The sequence below is a fragment of the Euprymna scolopes genome, chromosome 5, assembly GCF_053919585.1.
Source record: "Euprymna scolopes isolate OS-2025 chromosome 5, ASM5391958v1, whole genome shotgun sequence".
Classification (NCBI taxonomy): Eukaryota; Metazoa; Mollusca; class Cephalopoda; order Sepiida; family Sepiolidae; genus Euprymna; species Euprymna scolopes.
In genome coordinates, this window is record NC_136486.1 from 159,777,405 (window position 1) to 159,791,172 (window position 13,768).

General features: G+C 32.5%; 1 long non-coding RNA gene across 1 annotated transcript in view; it reads right to left on the reverse strand.

Moving 5' to 3' along the window:
• Positions 1 to 13,768, reverse strand: part of LOC145277024 (uncharacterized) — a 321,484-nt gene that overhangs the window by 45,857 nt on the left and 261,859 nt on the right. The window lies entirely within an intron of this gene.

Genomic DNA, 13,768 nt, shown 5'->3' on the forward strand with positions numbered 1-13,768 from the left:
TTTATTTCTTTCAACTTGTTAACATATTCTATTCTTGACAGCACCTGTTTCGTTGACCATTTAAACACTCTGAAAAATATTTTACTGTAAGAAGGACAAAATCTTGAAATTAAGAATATAGCCTTTTTTGTAATTTATTTCTATATTCTCTGTAGATACAACGAGCTTCATAAATTAAAGGATTGAAAACGTGTTGAAAAGAAAGTGCTCGATTGCAAAAAATATTGTTTATTTATTTAAAAACAATGCTACATATTTCAGAAATGTACCATGGTTTCATAGCTTTTGCATTTAAAAGGCCGTTAAAAATGCATTCAAAATATCAGCGATTTACGAAATGCAAACGAATTTTTGCCTTTTAAAGTATACAAGCTTCGTCAAACTCAATGAAACAATGGTACGTCTCTGACATGTATCATATAGTTTTTGCATGATTTGTATAAACATATATATGTAAACATGCACAAACGTATATGCACGTATAGTTTACATTTTTTTAATATTTAAGGAACGAGTGAATAAAAATCCATGAAACTTTGGGAAAGTGCTTACGATTATATTTAGCTACTCCAGTCCGAAAATAAAAGTATTTAAAGCAGTATTAGCGAAACCATGGCAGAAGACAGCAACATCTGTTGATTTCAGTGTCAAGTTATTAACGAGGTTGAGAAAAAACACAATATACCCATAACTTATTTATTGAAATAATATTCAAACATTACATAAACTAGGAAGACTCCTTAGAACACAATAACAACATAGCAATTTCTACGTTGACATAATTAGTAGGGCATATTCGATCCTTTTTTATGAATGACTTGTAAAAGACGTTGGTCCACAGAATTAGTCAAATTTGTGATTTCATCAACAGTTATTCCTTGCGATACCTCTTGGAGAGCATCACAAAACTCATCTTTGCTCTTAAATTGGCGTCCACTTGCATAGAGGCGTCGCTTCATGATACTCCTAATGTTCTCAGTTGGGTTCAGATCTGGTGAATTTGAAGGCCACTCCATCTTCCGGCGCCCAGAGAAACGCAGTTGTTGCAAATACTCTTTGCTTTTGTTTGTTGTATGCGAGGAAGCATTATCCTGCATAAAAATAATGGTTCTTCTGAACGTCAAACTTTGCTTCTTCAGCCATGGTTCAAAGTGATCCTTCAGAAAAGCTATATAAGCATTTGACGTCATTTTTACGCCTTCTGGGACTATCCATGGGCCAAATAATGTACCTCCGATAATTCCAGCCCAAATCATTATCTCACCATCACCTTGTTGGCGTCTTAAACGCTGATGACGATGTCGTCCATCTAGGACCCATCCCTTGCTCCAACCATCTGGGCCATCAAGAGTGACACGCACTTCATCCGCGAACAAACCTTTGGAAAAATCCGTTTTCATTTTGTCCTCTGCCTATTTCAATCAATGGAGACTTTGCCACATTTCAGAAGGCAACATCGAGTACTTTTTGAGACATTCTTTAATTCGGCTTGGTCAAAGACTTCTCGACTTGTCTCCCAGGGTTCTTAACAACTTCACGTTTAATTTGGAGTAGAGAACGGCGTCAAACAACTCTAGATAAATTTTATCAGCTCTTTTACGTACCTTTGTAGGGTCCTTGAAAAAGTTCTTCACAGTTTGATGGTACCTTTCTATCATTTTCGATATTTTGAGAGTAGTGTTACTAGTAGTGCTAGCTGTTCTTTAATAGTACCCTTTTCAGAACTACTCAAACCACCTTTACGACCCATTTTATTGACGACGAAACAAACTGCCTTGTTAATAATTTGACACACCTTAAATACCGTGGATTCAGCAATTACGATGGCATGTGGTTTACATTGCACAGAACAGTATGAAAATTTCACAGTACGAGCAGCTCAGCATTAGCAACGTTTCCGAAGCTTTTGATACGAAACTACCGGTAAGTTTCTGAAACTGGTAAAAAAATGTTATTTCGTTAATAATTTGACACGCAGTGTATATATATATATATATATATATATATATATATATATATATATATATATATATATATACTTGAGCTGCTTTTTCCAGCCGATGCTGCATTGGTCTCGCACTCCGCAAGTGGATTCCAGCGGCTGCTTGATAAATTCAGCGCTGCTTGTGCGGAGTTCGCACTGGTAGTCAGTGTGAAGAAGACAGTTGTGATGCTCCAGGGTGACGCATTGCCAATCACCATCAATGGCCACGAACTAGAGACTGTCGAGAACTTTGCGTGTCTTGCATCCAACATCAACACGGGAGTATCCATTGAACAGGAGCTACAAACGTGCATAGGTAGAGAGCGTCTATTTTCAACCGACTATGTGAAAGAGCATGGTTCAATAAATACCTCACTTCTCGCACAAAACGCCTTATCTACGAATGATGTGTTCTGAGTACCTTACTATATGGAGCACACACTTGGATCACGTATGCTCGTCACGAGAAAAGACTGAAGTCTATCATCTCCGATGCTTGCGACATATCCTGGGCATCGATTGGTGGGATAGAATCACCAACGAAGAGATGCTAAGACGTGCCGGCAGCCGCTCCTTGTTCCAAACACTCAAGATCTGACGATCGAGTTGGTTTGGACACCTGCGCAGAATCCCCGATGGTCGTCTCCCTAAGGATATCCTCTACAGCGAACTTGCAAATGGATCAAAAAGCCGCGGTCGCCCAGTTCTGCGCTTTAAAGATGTGGCCAAACGGAATCTGATCGCTCTTGGCATCGATGTGAATGTGTGGGAAGAGCTAGCCGAAGATAGACCAGCATGGGGGCGTGCCTTGAGTAAGGGTGGCGAAGGACTTGAGAACCTTTGGTTCGAGAGGCTGTCGCAGAGAAGTCAAAACTAGTGACTACGTTTACGGTTGCTTGCATTAATCTTTCGTAGATTGCTTGCCATTATATATATATATATATATATATATATATATATATATATATATATATATATTATTATTATTATTACCGTTTATCTGTTTAGTTACACATGCTTCTGTTACCGAATCGTATCAACGATCCAGCAACTTCGTCAGACTTGAACAGAAGTGGTTATTATGATTTGGAAAGACGATATGAGAAGAAGACGATGGCGAAAAGGGAGGAGTCTCAATTCTGATTTGACAGCATTTAAGTTTTAAGATTTAATAATTAAATAAATAAATAAACACCGAACAGGGGTGAAGTTGAGTTTAAAAACTTTAGCCAGATACGACACGGATTTCGAGTATATGGAGCGAGAAGAGAGAGAGAGAGAGAGAGAGAGAGAGAGAGAGAGAGAGAGAGAGAGATGTAGAGAGGAAGAGGGATAGGTGGAGAGAGAAAACAGGAGAGGTAAGTGATGAATGAAGAAAGGGAAATAAAAATGAAATAGGTGGATAGTTATCACTATTTACCTGTCCGGTTGTTATTGCGATTTCATATGGAATTTGGCACGTTAAGAATTTACGCGGATTGGTTGTAATACTAATAATAATAATAATAATAATAATAATAATAATAATAGTAATACTTGATATATATTATTTTATAAAGTACTATTCTTCAAATAGCACTTATGAAAATTAAAAAGACCGGATTACAAAGTTTACAAATTACCGTTATTACAGTTAAGCAAATGTTGCACATTATTAAAAAAATGTAAAAATCTAAATTTTAAATAATAATAATAAGATATATATATAATAAAATAAAATAAAAATAATAATGATAATAATAAATATAATAATACTAACAGAGAGTGATACTAATAGTAGAATGATAAAGATAATAATAGTAAAAATGAAAGTAAAGGAAATTGGGTACATGTATATATATATATATATATATATTATATATATATGGAGAGAGAGAGGGGGGGATGGCATATATATAAATAAGTGCAAATAAATATAAGTATGTATAATTAATTAAGCGAATTTAGTGCCAAATGCAACACGTATACATACATTGTGCACAGAAGCAAACGTATATATGCGTACAACACACACATACACACACGTATATATACACAAGCATATACACATAATACAGAGAAGCATACATATACAAACATATGCATACACATACAGAAATATAAATACATATACATAAATCTAAAAAAGATATAAAAAATATAGAAAAATATACATATATACATATATTTAAAAAATAAAATAATAATAATAATAATAATAATAATAATAATAAAGGGTAAGATAAAAGTGGTATATATAAGTAATATAATTAATTAGGTGAGTTTAGTGCCAAATATATCACATATATCCATATGTACACAAGTACATATATGTACGTATACATAAATATATATCCGTACAGACATATAAATATATATATATATATTTGCTCTGCAATAGTATTGAGCACATTATCAAGTTTTTACTAATTACAAGTTTATATATATATATATATATATATATATATATATATATATATATATATATAATGTGAAGTTATTTGTATATGTTATAATAGATTACGAATAAATTACAAAATAAAATATGCCGTTTTAATTTTTAAGGATATTAAATAAGTTCAATATGCTTCTGGAAAATTTAAGAGGGAAAGAAAACTTAACATGAATTGATTCAGTTTCAGTAATTTAGAAACAGAAACATGTTATATTCATGGCTCCTCGATTACAAATAATACATCATCAAAAAAAATTAAACGTAATCTATTTAAACATTTACTATTTTATTAATATATATAAATATAAATATGTGTGTGTGTGTGTCTGGTATATATTTAATATATGTAGAATATATATGTGTGCGTGTGTGTGTGTGTGTGTTAGTGATGGGGCGATTCCAATACAATTACCGATTCCGATTTCGACTTTTTGTAAATCTCTGTTTTTTCTCTTCCCCCCCCCCTGATCACCGTTAAAATACATTAAAAAATGTGCATCTAGTTTCGCAAACGTAAAAATACTTTTAGTTGGGATGATGTATAGATTTTAGTTTTATAATAGTTTGAAATCAATCAATATTTATTATTTTTATTGTTAGTACCAACAGTAAAAGATTTTGTGTAAAAATAATCATATAAAAAAGACAATTAAAAGATTCATTTTTTAACATCGAAAAATAAGCGTAAATGTTTTATTAATTCCGATGTTGATTCCAATACATTAAAAAGTTCCGATTTTTCCGCTTCCCGATTCTGATTTCGATTAATTATCCCAACATTAGTGTGTGTGTGTGTGTGTGTGTGTGTGTGTGTGTGTGTGTGTGTGTGTGTGTGTGTGTGTGTTTCTTTTCAAAGCGTACGGGGATTAATATGTATGTCATACATGTAAAAAGCTTATTGTAAAACCGATTCATGAAAAAAGCACAGCTCCAGCAAACCCCAACAGCATTTACCATCCTTCATTGCTGGATCAGCACCAACGTTATATCTAAGACGATCGGAAAGTAATTGTAGAATAATCAAAGAACGCGTGTTATTCCTTCTCCTAAACAATTTGTCTTACTATTACTTCTAGCTGTACCTGGCAACATAAAGCTTAACATATGCAACATTTAATATGGGCTCATGTGCTCGTCTAATGCATTCTTTTCTTTAGACAAGCGACATATGACATTAATCATGTTAATGAAAGAATACAAAAACAAGTGAAACAATGAACGATTATTATCGCATTCCATGGTTCAATGAATATGTTAATTGAACTTGACAAAAATAGCGATAATGCTCGTAGCAAATTAATTTATAAATTAATAGGTGTAACCGTAAACGAGTCTTTCTGCTACCATTGCAATCATAATTTAACACATATACATTTTTACTTTAACTGCAATTCAACATTCACCTTTAAATTGACGACTCTTATAGGTTTTCGGGTATGCTAAAAGCGAATATTACATTCAAATTTGTGGCAGGCAAGCAAGTAGTTTACTGAATATTAAGACATTTTCTCGAATGTATTACTAAATAAATGTCAGTGGCAGGCATCGTTCTTAAAATGGAAAGGGTTGTTTAGTAACACGCATGCGTATTAGTACTTTTCAGTTGGGAGAAAACATGGCCGCCATGGATTACATTCGATAATGAAGGTCTTAGTATCCAGAAAACTACTTGTTTGCCCAAAATTTTAATATGACATTCGTTTTCAGCATACCTGAAAATTTATGAAAGTCGTCAATATAACGGTGAATGTTGAGTTCCAGTTAAAGTAAAATAGATATAAATATATCTAAACAATATTACTTCACTGTATTCTTTAACGTGAAATCGTTTTGTCGAAAATATTTTCACTAAAACGCCACCATTTATCAAGATCTAAAGGCTAATCTATGATAAGGATTAAATTAGTGTCAGGTGGTCAACGATATAACACCGTGATAATAAGTAATGATGAAGTTGGGTTTAATTATTTAATAGCGTAGCTCAACGAGATTTGTTTACATTTAACTTGAAAACGACCATGTTGTAGTCAGCGGTATTGTGTTCAACAAGCGAGAAATTCTACGAAAGTAACCTTGCTCATGGACGTTTCGTTATAGAGGGAAACTATTTACAATCGTTGTAGCTAGGCGTGTTTTTGCTGCAAATGTTTATATAGAGGATAATAGATTGAAGCTGAGTTGAGCATCTGCCATAAAGTAACGATAGAGCAGCAAAGACTAGCAACATGTTAGAAAGAGGTATTGCGTATACTTCGTTTAAGAACACAAAGTTATTTACTTCCTGTTCATTGTTCCTTCCGTATACAAAAACTCCAGTGTTTGTTATTACTGCAACGTATATGGTGGGAGAGATAGATCATAATGTATCTGTCGCGTCCACAGTTACGATTCCAGTTACCGTTGTTACACATTCATAATAATGGCTCTTACGATGACCTATTTTTTTTTTTTACAAGGACAGTAAGACAATAAATGAATTATTTCTTTTCCTGCTTAAAACCCCAACTGAAGATGGTTTAAATTTTTTCCAAAAGATGGATTACACCGGTTAAAAAATAGGTCTATTAATCAATCCAGAGACAAAAAGCTCAGTCAATGCAATGGAAGTATTTGGGCTTACCACCTCCTGATATTAATTCTCTGTGACGCTGAAGACCTGATATTTTCATTGCACACTTTGCTTCCGTATAAGCTGTATCGCCTAAAGAGGTCTCTAGTAGCTTGTAACCTCGATTTTCATCAGCTTAATGTGATTCCTCAGTGTATTCTCTTAACTTTTTTGTAGGTTTACGCTACGGTTACTCTTTCTCTCTCCAGATTTCCCTCAACTCTCTCTCTCTCTCTCTCTCTATATATATATATATATATATATATATATATATATATATAGAGAGAGAGAGAGAGAGAAAGAAATATATATGTGTGTGTGTGTGTGTTGTGTGTGTATGTGTGTGTGTGTGTGTGAAAAAATCTACGGTCTACTGTATACTCTGTCTTGTGACAGTCATCTGCACTGACAAAGATTAGTAGTGGTTGGTTCTACACAAAGTCTTCACCACTTTAAGCAAATCATATGTGCGTATCAACTTCGTTGTTGTGGCGGAACCTCACACGATGTATATATATATATATATATATATATTGGGTTTACATTTTACATTAAAAAACCTTATTTCCATTCTTAAGCCAAAGTGTTCACGTTTTTTTGGTGATCAAAACTTATATCACAGGATCTCGATCACATTCATTCTTCTAAATTTAATGCAATGGAAATATCCTCTCTGATTTGTTTATTTCGTATTCAATCGATAATATATAGGTGTTTTTATTTATTCTGCATAATACTATCTTGCTGTCAAACCTGAACATGTACTAAAATGGTTTTTATCGTTTTAGATGTACCCGCACACATCTATAAAAAAAGACAGGTCGGCTATTATCGTGATATGAAGGTAAAGTTACCTCATGTTAGCGTTTGACTCCATTCAATTTTATTTATATTCAATCTATGTTTATCCATGGAGAAGTACTTAATTTACTGTGTTACGCTTCGAAATTGGAAAATAATTTTAAAACATTTAAAATGTCAACTGGAAAGTATTTTTCTCCGTTTAATAAAGATTACTCTATTTTACAAAAATATTTAGAGCAGAAAATAATGTCCTTGTCAGGACGCTTTATTTTTGACAAGTAATTGTTTGTTTTCATAATAAATCTTAGAAGTTGGTGTACTTCTCGACTGAATTACTATAATTAATTCTTCGAAGTAATTTACATCCTATTAAAATCCCTTCATATTTTGGATTTTTTAGGCATTGAAAAATATGCTTAGATCTTAGATAGAAACTACAACAACAATAATACCACCAGCGACAACAACAACAACAACAACAACAACAACAACAATAGAATTACACTAAAAGCGTGCTTCACTTTATAGTATAGTTATTATAAAACTAAGCTGTGTACTGTAATTTTGTAGCAATTTTTTTTACGAGTAAAATTTTTAAAACAACATTTGTACCCTATGAAAATGCTGTGAACCAGACCTATCTCAGCATTTACTTTGGCTGGAACATGGCGGCAAAGCCGGAATATGCCTAACAACAGCTCGGGTCTAGCTGCTGTTTCCATCAATCACAACGCTGAGTGATGTATTGTAACAAGGCGCCGACTTTTGGATAAATATTGGAAGAGGAAAAAACCACCAGTTGTTACATGCAAATCATAGACATTACCAACATAATGAATCTTTAAAACCTTCTCTTCTAATTAAAGAAAAACTTTTTTTAAATACTTAAAAAATACTCTTAAAAAATTGTTTCCAGTTTTTCTTGAGAAAAATCTTTAAAATATCAAAAAAAAAAAAATGGCAAAATATACTTGAACCTGTTTTTTAAACATTTTCTTGAAATTATTTGACCCCCCACCCACCCAAAAAAAATTTTTTGTTTCTCCTAACTTTTTTGACAATAATAATTATTTTTTAAAGAATAATAAAACATCAAATTACGGTAGGTCGTTTGCTTTTTATTTCCACATTTTGCTATTTTCCGGCATTATCCGGCTGTTAGCGTCATGTTCCGGCCAAAGTCGGCTGAGATACGTTTGGTTCACAATATACACCAGTACCAAAATATCAAAATGTTTCAAATACATATTCTTACATTTTTGGAGCATTAAAAGGTAGAATTAAAGACGTAATAAATTGGCTGAAATAGAATTACAATAGCACAAAATAGGGAGGCGACGGCGGCTAAGTATTTAATGGCATGAATCGAAAAAAATTCAATTAGTGATGTTGATAACACGATGTTTTTCTAGAAAAAAATTACTAGAACGATATCAGCGAAACGAACGCCAAAAATAATCGTCCGGTTTGTACAAAATGAATAATGGATAACACAACAACAACAACATCGACAACGACAACACAAAATATCTCAGTGTTTTCCATTTTCATCTCTTTAATATACAGGGTGATCCAAAAAAAACAAAAGCTAAATGGAGGCCATCAAGAACATATGCTGTAGAACGGAGAAAAAAGGTCAAAGACCCTTGTGTTTTGATGTGATATTTTGAATATAAAAAACTAGTTATGACCAATGATTCATCAAAGTGGCTGAATCTAGCGAGATTAGGCCACTCTGATGAGACGTAGACGACGAACCCCGTGTCAGTGGATAATTATATATATATATATATATATATATATATATATATATATATATATATAAAAGATTCAAAATGGTTTCTGTCGGCGACATGCGATGAAACTAAATATGAATAGGAAAGAAATGGCGCCTTTATTGATTATATAAGACACGTTGTTCATTTCACCTTGCACGCTTATTATAGTCTTGATCTCGAAAAGTCTTTCATTATTGACTAATATTTGAAGTTTATTGTTTGTCGCTGAAAATGTTTGGTTTAATTTGTTTCCGTTGGCCGTACTAAATAGCTGAGGCAATTGACTTTTTTCCAAAATAAAATACATTTCGCGTCTCTTTAATAATGATTATCGATAATATATACATAGTAAGTTATAAAAATGTATATGGCAATGAAGCTACACAGAATATTCCTTGTTTCATTCTCGTGAGAATTCCTCAGGATTATATATATTAATTTATGGGATTAAATGAAGTAATCATATATATATATATATATATATATATATATATATATATATATATATATATATATATATATATATTAGTGTTTTAGAAGAGGAGAGTAAATTCAATTCTATAAGAGGAGACTTATCGGGATAATATAAAGCCCAACAAAGTTCTATAGGCGACAATAAGAGGGAAAAATAAAGCCACAAAAACTATATATTAATGAATATAGAATAGTTCATTTATTTAATAAGGGTATACAAACATTTAGTTGGGGATAGAGGGGACTCTTTATACCAATATATACGTGGTATAAAGAGTCGCTGTATTCTCCAACTAAATGTGTGTACACCCTTATTAAATAAATGGCCATTCTATATTCATTAATACAGGGTGTCCACATAGTCTGACTACATTATGTAGCCAGACTTTGTTCCTTGCTACTAGAGTCAGATGGCATCGTGTAGATTATGTAGCCAGACTTGTTCCATGCTACTAGAGTCAGATGGTTTTATGGCCAAGTTCGAATCTCCCAACCAGCTGTAATCATAACTCCCTGCATTGATAGATTCCTGAAAGGATGAAACATTAATGTCCATAGGTATTTAAAAAATTATCATAGTAATAATTTTTTTATATATATGCAGGGTGCCCATAAAGTCTGGCTACATAATCTACATGGTGCCCACAAAGTCTGGCTACATAATTTAGTCAGACTTTGTGGACATTCTGTTTATAGTGTTTATTGCTTTGTTTTCATTCTTATTGTTTTCATATATATACAGGGTGAGCCAAAAAAACATAAAACAAAAGCTTAATGAAGGCTATTTAGAACATATGCTGTAGAACGGAGAAAAAAATGGCCAAAGACCCTAGTGTTTTGATGTGATGTTTTGAATATAATAAACTAGTTATGACCAAAGTTTTATTTCATTCACCAAAACACTAAGAAACGGAGCCTAATTAGAGTTGGGGCCCGTTTTGGGGGTCACCTTGTATACATACATACATACATACATACATAGATATGCACTTTCAGTTGAATTAAAGTCGGTGAATATAGCTCTTATGCATAGATCATCGTATAAGGATTAGATCACTGTCTGATTGACGTAAATGAACATTTAAAAATTAAGATGTTTAAATTCAACGTTATTTCACGCGGTTAATGGTAGCCGAATGGATTGGGTCTTTGCTAATCGAGCCAGAGATGCCTCGTGTTGCGGGGTTCAAATCGTTCGACTGGTATTAATCGTGACACCCTGCACTGAAGATTCCCGAAAGGATGAAACACTAGTGTCTGTACGTATTTAATTATTATAGTAAAAAATAATTATACATATATATATATATATATATATATATATATATATATATATATATATATATATATATATATATATATATATATAAGTGTGAATAAAAATATAGACGTGCGTTGATGTCTTAGATATTTATTTATTTTCCACGGCGAAAAAATGTCACACAAGGGTCGAAAAGTGGGATTGAAGAGTCAGCACGTTAAAGGGGGATAACTCTTGTTTGTAAAAAATGCCTGGTAACCCTCGTCGGTATTTCCCAATAAATGGAGCCTCACAGGATTAGTAATGAACCAATTCTTTCTCTAAAGGAGAACATTATGCCTGAGAGGTTGGACCTTCATGCATTTGTCAAAATAAAAAAAAAATCATCTAAACAATGGCCTAAACTCTGTTGGGTTTGGTGTCGAGGGGAATGTGTCTCGGCACACTGGAGTTTGTAATGGTGTAGTTGTGAAACTGCCGTAAAGTTAAATCATTTATTCATTTTTCTTATCAGATTTGTATATATATACAAATATAAATTAATATTCCTATAAATTTTAGAGGGTTGTTGCATTAATATTCATATTAAAACCCTTTTATATTTCTTTAGAAAGAAAATACAATTTTCTTATACATGGGTAGTGGAATTGCATTCATCGGCAAAGGATCTAGCTAATTTGCATATTCTTTAAAATATTCATTTTAATGAATTATCTATTAGTTTTGTTCGGTTTTCTTATGGGCTGATCATCTTTAGTAAACAATTACGTGAAATTATATTCATGCAGATATTCTACATGATTTATACTTGCATAATATTTCAAAATTTCGAAAAAAGTAGAAAAAAAATCAATATAAAATTGATATAAACATATATAATATATATCACAAAAATCAAGAGGAATATGAAACTCATTCAAATTTATGTTTAACTATGAAACCGTAGAATAATGGGGTAATGGGTTAACATTAACAATATATTGTTCTAATATATATATATATATATATATATATATATATATATATATATATATATATATATATATATATATAATATATATAATATATAATATATATAATATATATATAATACATAATATATATATAATATATAATATATATATAATATATAATATATATATATATAAAGTTATATATATTAATGTGTGTGTGTAGTTGCGCATATGTTTGGGAATAATTTGGAAAATATGTGACTTGTGGGTATCTTATTACACATGCAACACTTACCCGTATTACACATAGTGCTTAAGATGATCCGCGATGCTAATAAACATAAGTATAAAACGTTGGTCTTCAACATTCTTTATTTCATATAAAAAATACAAAAAAATATATACTCCGCTCTCTTAATATATACAACATAGATAAATTATTTTGAATGTTCTTCCGAAAAATAGTTTCCACGTTTTATGAAAACTATAATGGCTTCCGCATATAACTTATTTATGATGAACCAATCAACTATTGAACCAGAATTGTGTTTGGATAAGCACCAACATCGGAAATGGGCAGCTGGATCGTTTCAAGCACACTTATTCTCCCAACGTGTAGTGAGCCATTTGCCGGAAGAAGTGTTATCTGCAGAGTCGCTCAATACCTTAACAGCCAAACTAGACAAACATTGGAGGAATCATCTGCGTTGCTTTGACTACAAATCTAAAGATGGTGTGTATTAAGAGACTGTAGTGTTGATTTATAAACCTGTGTTCCTTCTCTCCGTATATTGTATTGTATTTATCTGTCCTTTTATTTCCGGTCGGGTCCATCGGTCTAAGATTTTTAGGTTCGTTTGTATTAGTCGACTTTGATAATTCTCTCTTCCTCCTCTCAGCTGTGGTTATTTTCAGCGTTCATAATTCGTGACAATATTTCGCTTAGCAATAATTACTTTTATTTTCAGATAAGGTTTTCGGCGTTACCTTTTTATCTTTCAAATCCTGATATATGATATGAAGAAATATATTTGCCGATATTTGGTTCCTGATCTATGTGAGGACGGCGACGATGATGATGGTGGTGGTAATGTGAATACAATTAACGATGATGATGCTACTGGTCATGAGGATGACGATGGTGATGATGATGATGATGCAGGCCTATGAATCATGCTGATAATGCCGGTGATAGTGACACAGATACAATGCTGATGATAGCGTGGGTGATGGCGGTGATAGGGATGAAAATGTTCATGCCTCGCTCAGAAGTCGGAAAAGCTTTCTGCGTGCAATTACATCGATTAATTAATTAATTAATCAATCGATCAATAAATGGTTCTTTTTTAACAATTTGACCTTCGGTGCAGATTTTAATTTTGTTCAATCGGCAGTGCAAAGTGAGTTAAGCATGTTTTTTTTTTGTGGGAGATGAAAAGTGGCAAGGGTCACAACAGCCATTTGCCATGCAC